Source organism: Pristiophorus japonicus, chromosome 4 (genome assembly GCF_044704955.1).
Source record: "Pristiophorus japonicus isolate sPriJap1 chromosome 4, sPriJap1.hap1, whole genome shotgun sequence".
Classification (NCBI taxonomy): domain Eukaryota; kingdom Metazoa; phylum Chordata; class Chondrichthyes; family Pristiophoridae; genus Pristiophorus; species Pristiophorus japonicus.
The window spans coordinates 277,215,467-277,227,552 of record NC_091980.1 but is presented as its reverse complement, the minus strand read 5'-3'; positions in this window follow the sequence as shown (position 1 = coordinate 277,227,552).

The window sequence follows — 12,086 nt, the reverse complement described above, 5'->3', positions numbered from 1 at the left end:
CTAAGCTAGCCTGCCTCCCGAGCTGATTCCATTACATACTGCTCAAGGAATCCATCCCTTATGCACTCTATGAACTCTTCCTCAAGGCCATCCTAACCAATTTGCTTTGTCCAATCAATATGGAGGTTAAAATCACCCATGATTATTGCTGTTCCCTTTTTACAAGCCCCTACTATTTCTAGGTTTATACTCCGACCAACAGAATTGCTACTGTTAGGGGGGCTATAGACTACACCCACCAGCGATTTTTTCCCCTTATTATTTCTTATCTCCACCCAAACTGTTTCAACATCCTGATCTCATTTGATTTCTGTACAAGGACACACAGTTCCCTCTGAATACCAAACTTTCCCAATCGCTCACCATTTAAAAACATTTTGCTTTGCTATTTTTCCTACCAAAAGCGATAACTTCATATTTCTCCACATAATATTCCATCTGCCATTTTCTTGCCCACTCAATCAATTTTTCTATATCCCTTTACAATCTCTTCATGACTTCCTCACAACTTACTTTCGCACCTAGCTTTATATCAACAGCAAACTTGGATTCATTACACTCGGTCCCCTTATCTGAGTCATTAACATAGATTGTAAATAGCTGAGAGCTGAGGCCCAAGCACTGATCCTTATGATGCACCACTAGTTACAGCTTGCCAATCCAGAAGTGACCCGCTTCTTGCTGATCTCTGTTTTCTGTCTGTTAACCAATCCTCAATCCATGGCAATATATTACCCCAATCCCATGAGCCCTAATTTTGTGTAAAAACCTTTTGAGTGCCATCTTATTGAATGCTTTTTGAAAATCCAAATACACCACATCAACTGGTTCCCCCCTATCTACTCTGCTCCAACAGATTTATCATACACAACTTCCCTTTCATAAATCATTGTTGACTCCACCTAATCATATTATAATTTTATAAGTGCCCTGTTAAAAATAATAAATTCTAGCATTTTCACTACCATTAATGGCAGGCTAACTGGTCTATAGTTCACTATTTGCTAAGTTCACCTTTTGACAACCCTAACAGAAACAGACCAGAACGCCACATCGCTATCATTGCCCGGGAACTCGGGCGCTTCAACATTGACATCGCCGCCCGAAGCGAGACCCGGCAGGCAGGGGAAGGCCAGCTCAAAGAACAAGGTGGTGGCTACACCTACTTCTGGAAAGGCAAACCAGAAGCAGAACTCCGCCTCCATGGGGTTGGCTTCGCCGTAAAAAGTGAACTAGTGGGCCATCTCAGAGATTCCACCTGCGGGATAAATGAATGCCTGATGACTCTTCGGCTCCCCCTAGCCCGGAACCAGTGCGCTATGGTCTTCAGCGCATACGCCCCAACACTGGAAGCTACAGACGAGACCAAAGAGGAATTCTACTCCAGCCTCGAACAATTACTGTCTCGAGTCCCAATGAGCGACAAGCTGATCCTCCTTGGCGACTTCAACGCCAGAGTAAGAAAGGACACTGATCTCTGGGGAGGTGTGATCGGCAGAGAGCGGGTAGGGAAAGTCCACTCCATTGGCACCCTCCTCCTGATGAAATGCTTAGAACACGGCCTCATCATAACCAATACCCTGTTCCGTCAGAAGGACAAATATAAAGCTTCATGGCAACACCCTCGCTCCAAGCATTGGCATCTGCTAGACTACGTCATCGTCCGAGCGAGGGACGGCAAAGACGTGCGCATCACCCGCGACATGACAGGAGCTGACGACTGCTGGATGGGCCACCACCTAATTCGCTCTGTCATCACCATCAACATTGCCCCAAAACAGAAATAATGCCGCAGGAAAATCAATGCCAGTGCACTCAAAGATCCTTCTAAGAAAGCCCTATTCAGCCAATGTCTCGCTACCAGCCTGACAACTTCCAGTGACCCAGAGACAGTGTCTCCAGAGTGACTGGTCAACCCTCAAGGCTTCCATAATCAGCACCTGCGAAGAGACGCTTGGTCAGTCGACCAGGAAACACCAAGCCTGTTTGATGAGAACGACCAGGAGATCCAGGAGCAAATATGCCGTAAGTGCAAGGCATTCTTGGACTGGAAGCAGCAACACAACCCAAAGGCAAGAAAGCAGCTCTACAGACATCTGACGGCCGAGGTCCAACAGAAAACCTGTGACATAAAGAACAAATGGTAGGTGGAGAAAGCTCAAGAAATCCAACAGCTAGCCGATAACCATGATGTGCGAGGATTCTTCAGCGCATTCAAGATGACCTACAGCCCAAGCACCCAAGGCCCTACCCCACTACTGGCCAAGGAGAGATGCTCATCAAGGACAGAGAGACAGTCAGTGGCCAATGGAAGGAGCATTTCGAGGATCTCCTCAACCGAGACTCTGTCTTCGACGTGAGTATCCTCGACTCCATCCCACAGCATACCACCAGCTACCATCTCACCACAACCCCAGCCTGGCATGAGGTTGAAAAGGCCACCCGACAACTGAAGAACAACAAGTCATCAGGAGCAGGTGGAATCCCCGCCGAAGCACTAAAACATGGCAGAGAAGCACTTCTGGCACGGATCCATGACCTCATCTCTCTTATCTGGAAGGAGGAGATCATGTCAGGAAATCTCAGAGACGCTGTAAACGTGACCAACTTCAAGAAAGGTGACAAGTCCGACTGTGGTAACTACAGAGGAATCTCCCTGCTGTCGGCCACCGGGAAAGTCATCGCAAGATTCTTCCTGAATTGCCTCCTTCCTGTGGCTGAAGAACTCCTCCCAGAGTCGCAATGCGGATTCCACCCACTAAGGGGCACAATGGACATGATCTTCACCGCGTGGCAGATACAAGAGGAATGCAGGGAACAGCACCAACCCCTGTACATAGCCTTCTTTGAACTCATGCAAGCCTTCGACACTGTCACCCGTGAGGGATTATGAAGCGTCCTCCTCAGATTCGGCTGCCTTCAAAAGTTTGTCATCATTCTCCGCCTGCTCCATGATGACATGCAAGCCATGATCCTGATGAACGGATCCACCACAGACCCAATCCACGTCCGGACCAGGGTCAAGCAAGGCTGTGTCATCGCACCAACGCTCTTCTCGATCTTCCTTGTTGCAATGCTCCATCTCATCCTCAGCAAGCTCCCCGCTGGAGTGGAGCTAAATTACAGGACAAACAGGAATTTGTTCAACTTCTGCCGCCTCCGGGCCAGATCCAAGGTCATCCCATCCTCCATCATCAAACTACAGTATGCAGACGACGCCTGCGTCTGCGCACACTCGGAGGCTGAACTCCAAGCCATCGTCAACACTTCACCTAGGAGTACGAGAGCATGGGCCTTACACTAAACATCTTTAAGACAAAGGTCATCTACCAACCTGCTTCCACCACACAGCACAGCCCTCCGGTTATCAAAATCCACGATGAGGCCTTGGATAACATGGACCATTTTCCATACCTCGGGAGCCTACTGTCAACAAGGGCAGACATCGAAGACGAGGTCCAACACTGTCTTCAGTTTGCCAGTGCAGCCTTCGGTCGCCTGAGGAAGAGAGTGTTTGAAAACCAGGACCTCAAACCCTGCACCAAGCTTATGGTTTACAGAGCAGTAGTGATACCCGCCCTCCTATATGGTTCAGACACACAGACTATGTACAGCCGGCACCTCAAATCACTGAAGAAGTACCACCAACGCTGTCTCTGCTAGATCCTGCAAATTAATTGGCAGGATAGGCGCATCAACTTCAGTGTTCTCACTCAGGCCAATAACCCCAGCATCGAAGCACAAACCATGCTCGATCAGTTCCGCTGGATGGGCCACATTCCCCGCATGTCTGACAAGAGACTCCCAAAACAAGCGCTCTACTCTGAGCTCCGACACGGCAAGTGAGCCCCAGGTGGGCAGAGGAAATGCTTCAAGGACACCCTCAAAGTCACCCCACCAATACCTGGGAATCCTTGGCCCAAGACGGCCCAAAGTGGAGGAAAAGCATCCGGGAAGGCGCTGAACACGCTGAGTCTCTTCGCTGAGAGCAAGCTGAAGCCAAGCGTCGACAGCAGAAGGAGCGCACATCCCACCTGTTCCTTCAACCACCGTTTACCCCACCTGTGACAGAGACTGTAGGTCCCGCATTGGACTCTTCAGTCACCTGAGAACTCAGTTCTAGTGTGGAAGCAAGTCATCCTCGACTCTGAGGGACTTCCTATGATGATGATGATGTTTGCTATCGCTTTCCTTTCTTGAATAGCGGGGTTACATTTGCTACCTTTCTATTCGCGGGGACCATTCTAGAATCTAGGGAATTCTGCAGAATCAAAACCAATGTGTCCACTATCTCTGTAACAACCTCTTTTAAAACCCTAGGATGTAGGCCATCAGGCCCGGTGGATTTGTTGACTGTTAGTCCCATTAATTTCTCCACTACTACATCTTTACTAATACAAATTTCTTTAAGTTCCTCCTTTCACTAGGTCATTGGTTCCCCACTAATTCCAGAGTGTTTCTTGGGTTGGGGGGTGGGGGGGGCAGTCTTTTATTTTGCCAGCGGGTCGGGAACCCACTGTCAACCCGCCACCACACAGCTTTCCCAATGTCAAATATCTCAGCACTGAGCAGACCCAACAGTAGGGACCCAATTATGCTGATTATTGCCATGTTGAGAGATCATTAAGAATACATTTTACCTTACATTTCCATTTATCTGCTCGCCCACAGGAACCACGCTATTCGGGGACTATGGATATCAACCTGAGGCGGGCGTTCAGTGGCCATTGCTCCAGATGATTTCTTGATCGTATCAAATCTACAATAAAAGCTCCACCAGTCTGATCATCACTTTCCTCAGCCACAAGCTGTTTCTCAGTATATATCCAGCACAGATTCTGCAGGCTTCCCACTTTAAACTCTCCATCCAGTATCACCACTTTGGAAGAACTCCCACACCATTAACAGAATTATTCTGTCATTTCTACTTCACGTGCCATCTATTCCATCAACATGGGTGTCTCAACTTTGTCCTCAGAATTCAACTATGATCCGCCCTACCAGCAGCATCAGGCACACCAGCAGCACCAACAACAACACCAACAACAACACCAACATTCTCCACAATCGCCTGATGCTGCACACGACACAATGCATCAGCACCGAAGCACATTGCTGCCCGGGAGGCCAGGGACGGCCTCACCATGGCTATATTTACTTCATTTAATGCTGTACACCCGACTGCCACACCATAAAGCATTCCTACAATGTCCAAGCCGTTCCTTTCACACTCACTACCATTGCGGAGGGTACCGTTATGACTCACAATTCACTGCAACTCAATAAGCCACGTCCAAAGGTGCAAACAAATCTGTCCAAGAACGCAAATTGTTGAAAATAAAGGTTTCAAAGTTTTACAGCACATCAACAGAAATTTTACATGAACATTGGATAAAACACCCAAGTGGCTACCCTTGTGTGTTGTTAGTTGGTATGATTGCACTAGGATGAGGGTGAGTGTGAGGGGTGGCGAGTGAGATGGGGATGTGATATATGGAGAGGAATGGGCGGAGGTCAAAGGTAAGTTGATGTGAGTAAGGATGTTCAGGAGTAGGGTAGGGAAGGCAGAGTGATAGGGATGTGATGAGAGGTACAGCAGGATGAAGGTGAATGTGGCTTTGTACCAAAATTTTGTGATCTATTGAGATAATTAAAAGGTTTGCAGCACTGCACCTGACAACATCCCTGCTTGTGACCTCCTGTGTAATGTACAAGCATGCTGTGTTGATCTAGCGAGGTCTCTTCCAACCATCGAAAGGGAAGAGGACCTCTCTGCATGCTGTGACTCCCTCCATAAGTATATGGAGAGAGTCATGGGAGAACCTGGGTGCGGCCCTGCACCTCTGTGCAGTGATTGTCAGTGTTTGCAAGGAACATAAAAACTGACTGCAAAATTTTCTGCAAGTACGTAAAAAGAAAAAGATTAGTGAAGACAAATGTAGGTCCTTTACAGACAGAAATGGGAGAATTTGTAATGGGGAACAAGGAAATGGCAGAACAATTAAATAAATACTTTGGTTCTGTCTTCACGGAAGAGGACACAAATAACATCCCAGAAATGCTAGGGAACCAAGGGTTTAGTGAGCATGAGGAACTAAAGGAAATGATCATTAGTAAGAAAATAGTGCTGGAGAAACTAATGGGACTGAAGGCCGATAAATCCCCAGGGCCTGATGATCTGTATCCCAGAATATTAAAAGAGGTAGCCACGGAAATAGTCGATGCATGGGTTGTCATCTTCCAAACTTCTATAGATCATGGAACAGTTCCTGCAGATTGGAGGGTGGCAAATGTAACCCCACTATTTAAAAAAGGAGGGAGAGAAAACGGGGAACTACAGACCAGTTAGCCTGACATCAGTAGTAGGGAAAATGCTGGAGTCTATTATAAAGGATGTGATAATGGTACACTTAGATAATATCAACGGGATTAAACAAAGTCAACATGGATTTATGAAAGGAAAATCATATTTGACAAACCTACTGGAGTTTTTTGAGGATGTAACTGATAGTATAGATAAGGGAGAACTAGCGGATGTAGTGCATTTGGATTTTCAGAAGGCCTTTGATAAAATCCCACATAAGAGGTTAGTGTGCAAAATTAATGCACATAGGATTGGGAGTAATGTATTGGCATGGATTGAAAATTGGTTAACTGACAGGAAACAGAGAGTAGGAATAAACGGGTCTTTTTCGGGATGGCAGGCAATGACTAGTGGGGTACCACAGAGATCAGTGCTTGGGCCCCAGCTATTCACAATATATATAAATGATTTGGAAGAGGGAATCAAATGTAATCTGTAATATTTCCAAGTTTGCTGACGACACAAAACTAGGTGGGATTGTGAGTTGTGAGGAGGATGCAAAGATGCTGCAAGGCGATTTCGATAGATTGAGTGAGTGGGCAAACACATGGCAGATGCAGTATAACGTGGATAAATGTGAAGTTATCAACTTTGGTAGGAAAAACATAAGGACAAAGTACTATTTAAATGGTGATGGCTTGGGAAGTGTCAATGTACAGAGGGACCTGAGTGTCCTTGTACACCAGTCATTGAAAGCAAACATGCAGGTGCAGCAAGCAGTTAGGAAGGCAAATGGTATGTTGGCCTTCATTGGAAGAGGATTTGAATACAGGAGCAAGGATGTCTTACTACAGTTATACAGGGCCTTGGTGAGACTGCACTTGGAGTATTGTGTGCAGCTTTGATTTCCTTACCTAAGAAAGGATATACTTGCCATAGAGGGAGTGCAGCGAAGGTTCACCAGACTGATTCCTGGGACGGCAGGACTATCGTATGAGGAGAGATTGGGTCGACTAGGTCTATATTCACTAGAGTTTAGAAGAATGAGAGGGGATCTCATTGCAACGTATAAAATTCTGACTGGGTTGGGTAGACTGGATGCGGGGAGGATGTTTCCCCTGGCTGGGAAGTCTAGAACAAGGGGTCACAGTCTCAGGATACGGGGTAGGAAATTTAGGACCGAGGTGAGGAGAAACTTTTTCACTCAGAGGGTGGTGAACCAGTGGAATTCTCTACCACAGAAGACTGTGAAGGCCAAGTCACTGAATATATTTAAGAGTGAGATAAATAGATTTCTAGACACAAAAGGCATCAAGGGGTATGGGGGGAAAGTGGGAATATGGTGTTGAGAGAGAGGATCAGCCATGATCATATTGAATGGCGGAGCAGACTCGAAGGGCTGAATGGCCTATTACTGTTCCTATTTTCTATGTTTCTATGTTTGCAGCACTTCAATGCTGTTGAACACTGACAGCACAAATGACACAAGACCCACTTCCTCTAATTGCCAGGGAAACGTGTTGGGCGGGTTTACCAAGGCCCATCGAGGGAAATTCGTTTCACAGAGCAGGGTGGGGAGCGAGGTCAAGATCTGCCATCAACATCGCCCACCAGGGACCGGCCAATGTATTTGTTTAATGTCTCTGTCATTTTGTTATTTCCCCATTATAATAACTCTGAACACACTGCACTCGACAAACTCTGAACACACTGCACTCGATAAACTTTGAACACATTGCAATCTATAATTGTTGTTTTAAACAATCTTCTGTTGTTCAGTTGAATAATAAACAATTCAATCTTATGGTTATAATCTCTTTATTTAATCTACTTTAACATGAAGAACAACCTAAAAGCAGAGCATAATTTCTTCAGAGCATAATGCAGTTTACAAGCCGAGTTTTATCAGCAGTTCCAAGCGTATGCGCTCAAATCTTGTCGGTTTCTGTCTTTTCTCAACTTAACAAAAAAGCTACTTCTTTATATATACTGATTTCTTTATCAAACTTAAAGTGGCCTTGTCTTATTTAGCAGTCGCTGGTCATTGCACCATCCTTCAGCCGATTCTTATGCATACAAGTTTGCATTTCTCCACACATTCATATGTCAACATCATTTTGTCTAGGTTGCAATGTCCTTGCTGAACATCCTATTGGCAGGAATCCCAGTTTCAGTCCCAAGGTCTGAATCTGGTCACTTGAACAGACTGGCTGTTGCTGAATAAAATCAGTACCTCTATCTAATTCTCTCTTTAATGATGCTAATCACCTTTTTTCCTCTATAATGGAATGAACTAAACAGAAGCCGAATTAATTGAGTTCCATGTACCAACAATAACCTGTCATTGATTTATTTGTACAATGTTGAAACCATGCACAATGTTTAAAATTATTACTTGTACAGTGTCAAATTTGGATGTAAGACTTTAAAGTCAGGTTCGATATACCTCTTAAAATCTGTTTTCAAATGCACAGTAAGGGACCTGATCTATCACAAACTTAATAACTTTGAAAAAAACTTGTATTTCCAAATTTAAATTCAACTGGCATGTCCCTTTGAATAAACTTCATTAACTAACTTTTGCATAAACTTTTATACTTCAATTTAGCTTTATTGTGCTCAGCCTCCCCGAATTTTGATCAACTGATCTTCAGATCTTTAAGTGAAGACTTCTCATTCAAGTTGTTGCTGATTAAATTAAACATGGCTGTATGAGTACTCATCCTTGACTAGATCATTGTAAATTATCCTTCATAACTGGGTGTGATATGTCCTGACTATATAGTATAAATGCACACGAGGCCCATACTTGAGAGAAGGTCACTCTGTGACCAGTTACCTTTATTACCAAGACCTCAAGTGATGAAGGTGGGTGGAGCTTCCCCTTTTATACCTGAAAGTCCAGGTTAAGAGTATCTCCCACAAGTTCACCCCCTTGTGGTCAATGTTCTCAAGGTGTACAACTTAGGTCAGCTTATACATGGGTTACAATGATAATTGAATACATGACATCACCTCCCCCCCAAAGTCTTATTGGGATCACAAGTTAAGTCTCTCTGGTGGTTTACGCTCCCTTATAGAGCACCTGAGTTGGGGCTCCGGTTGTTAGGCGCTGGCCTGAGTGTCTGCTGTTTGCGGTGCGTCAGGCCTGTCCAGATTGCCCACAGTGAATGGGCTCTCTTCCACTTGGTTCCGGTGTTCGGTCACCTGTGGTGGAGTAAACTCTACATCGTGTTTTTCCTCTGCTTCTTCTATGGTGTTGCTGAACTTCCTTTTAGTTTGATCCACGTGTTTGCGGCAGATTTGTCCATTGGTAAGTTTAACTACCAAAACCCTATTCCCCTCTTTGGCAATCACAGTGCCTGCAAGCCATTTGGGCCCTGCAGCATAATTAAGGACAAAAACAGGGTCATTGACATCAATACATCAAGCCCTCGCATTCCTGTCATGGTAGTCACATTGTGACTGACGCCTGCTCTCAACAATTTCTTTCATAGTAGGGTGTCTAAGGGATAACCTGGTTTTGAGCGTCCTTTTCATTAGCAGCTCTGCGGGTGGGACCCCTGTGAGCGAGTGTGATCGGGATCTATTGCCTACAGGAGGCGTGATAAGCGGCTTTGTAGGGAACCCCCTTGGATTCTGAGCATCCCCTGTTTGATTATCTGCACTGTTCGTTCCATCTGGCCGTTTGAGGCTGGCTTGAACGGTGCCGTTCTGACATGGTTGATTCCATTGCCTGCCATGAAGTCCTGGAATTCAGTGCTTGTGAAGCATGGGCCATTGGCACTGACCAAGACATCCAGTAGACCATGAGCGGCGAATATTGCCTGTAGACTTTCTACCGTGGCAGAGGATGTGCTTGAATTTAAAATGGCACACTCAATCCATTTGGAGTAGGCGTCTACGACAACCAAAAACATTTTTCCCATGAAAGGAGCTGCGTAGTCTACATGGATACGTGACCATGGCTTGGCGGGCCAGGACCAGGGGCTAAGGGGGGCTTCCCTGGGTGCGTTGCCCAGCTGAGCACACGTGTTGCACCTGCGAACACAAAGTTCCAGGTCTGCATCTATTCCTGGCCATCAAACGTGTGACCTGGCAATTGCCTTCATCATGACAATACCCAGGTGCTCATTGTGAAGTTCTCTGATAAACACCTTTCTGCCCCTCTGGGGCATGCCTACTCAGTTTCCCCACAGTAGGCAATCGGCCTGAATCAAAAGTTCATCCTTGCGCCTATGAAACGGTTTAAATTCCTCAGGGCATGCCCCGTACGTGGCTGCCCAGTCCCCATTCAGGACACATTTCTTAACTAAAGACAGTAGCGGGTCTTTATTTATCCAGACTTTAATCTGACAGGCTGTCACAGGTGAGTCTTCGCTTTCAAAAGCTTCAACAGCCATGACCATCTCAGCATCATGCTCAGTTGCCCCCTCAGTGGTGGCTAGTGGGAGCCTGCTGAGTGCATCGGCGCAGTTTTCAGTGCCCGGTCTTTGCTGAATTGTGTAGTCATAGGCGGCGAATGTGAGTGCCCACCTCTGTATGCGGGCTGATGCATTCGCATTTATGGCCTTGTTGTCGGCCAAAAGGGACATTAGGGGTTTGTGATCTGTCTCCAGCTCAAATTTCCTGCTAAACAGGTACTGGTGCATTTTTTTTACTGCATATACACATGCTAGTGCTTCCTTTTCTACCATCCTGTAGCCCCTTTCTTCCTGGGACAGACTTCTGGAGGCATAAGCAACCGGCTGTAACTGACCATTAGCATTCACATGCTGCAACACACACCCGACCCCATAGGACGACGCATCGCACGTTAGAGCAAGTTTCTTACACGGGTCATATAACATTAACAGTTTGTTGGAGCAGAACAAGTTGCGTGTTCTATCAAAAGCCCTTTCCTGGCTGCCCCCCCAGACCCAATCGCGACCTTTGCGTAGGAGCACGTGCAGCGGCTCTAACAGCATGCTCAATTTGGGAAGAAAGTTACCAAAATAGCTCAGGAGCCCCAGGAACGAACGCAGCTCCATCGTATTACAGGGTCTGGGTGCTCTCTGGATCGCTTCTGTTTTAGACGCAGGGGGTCTGATCCCGTCTGCTGCTACCCTCCTCCGCAGGAATTCTAGCTCTGGAGCTAAGAAGACGCACTTCGTCTTTTTCAGTCGCAACTCTATCTGGTCCAGCCTGTGTAGCACCTCCTCCAAGTTGTGGAGATGTTCTTCAGTATCGCGACCCGTGATGAGGATGTCGTCTTGAAAAACCACCGTCCTTGGAATCGACTTGAGGAGGCTTTCCATATTTCGCTGAAAGATCACGGCGGCCGAACGAATCCCTAACGGACATCTGTTATTCTCAAACAACCCCTGATGGTGGTCAGCTTCTTTGACTCACTCGCCAGTTCCTGGGTCATGTAAGCTGAGGTCAGGTCCAATTTTTTTTTAAGTTTGCCACCGGATAGCATCACAAAGAGGTCCTCCACTCTCGGTAGCGGGTACTGGTCTTGGAGTGACACCCGATTGATGGTGGCCTTGTAATCGCCACATATCCTGACCGACCCATCTGCCTTGAGCACCGGCACGATCGGGCTCGCCCAGTCACTGAATTCGACTGGTGAGATGATGCCTTCCCTCAGCAGGCGGTCCAATTCGCATTCTATCTTTTCCCACATCACATACGGCACCGCTCTGGCTTGTGGTGTACTGGCCTGGCGTCCGGGTTTATGTGAATCACTACCTTGGCCCCCATGAAAGTGCCAATGCCGGGTTGAAATAGTGAGTCAAAA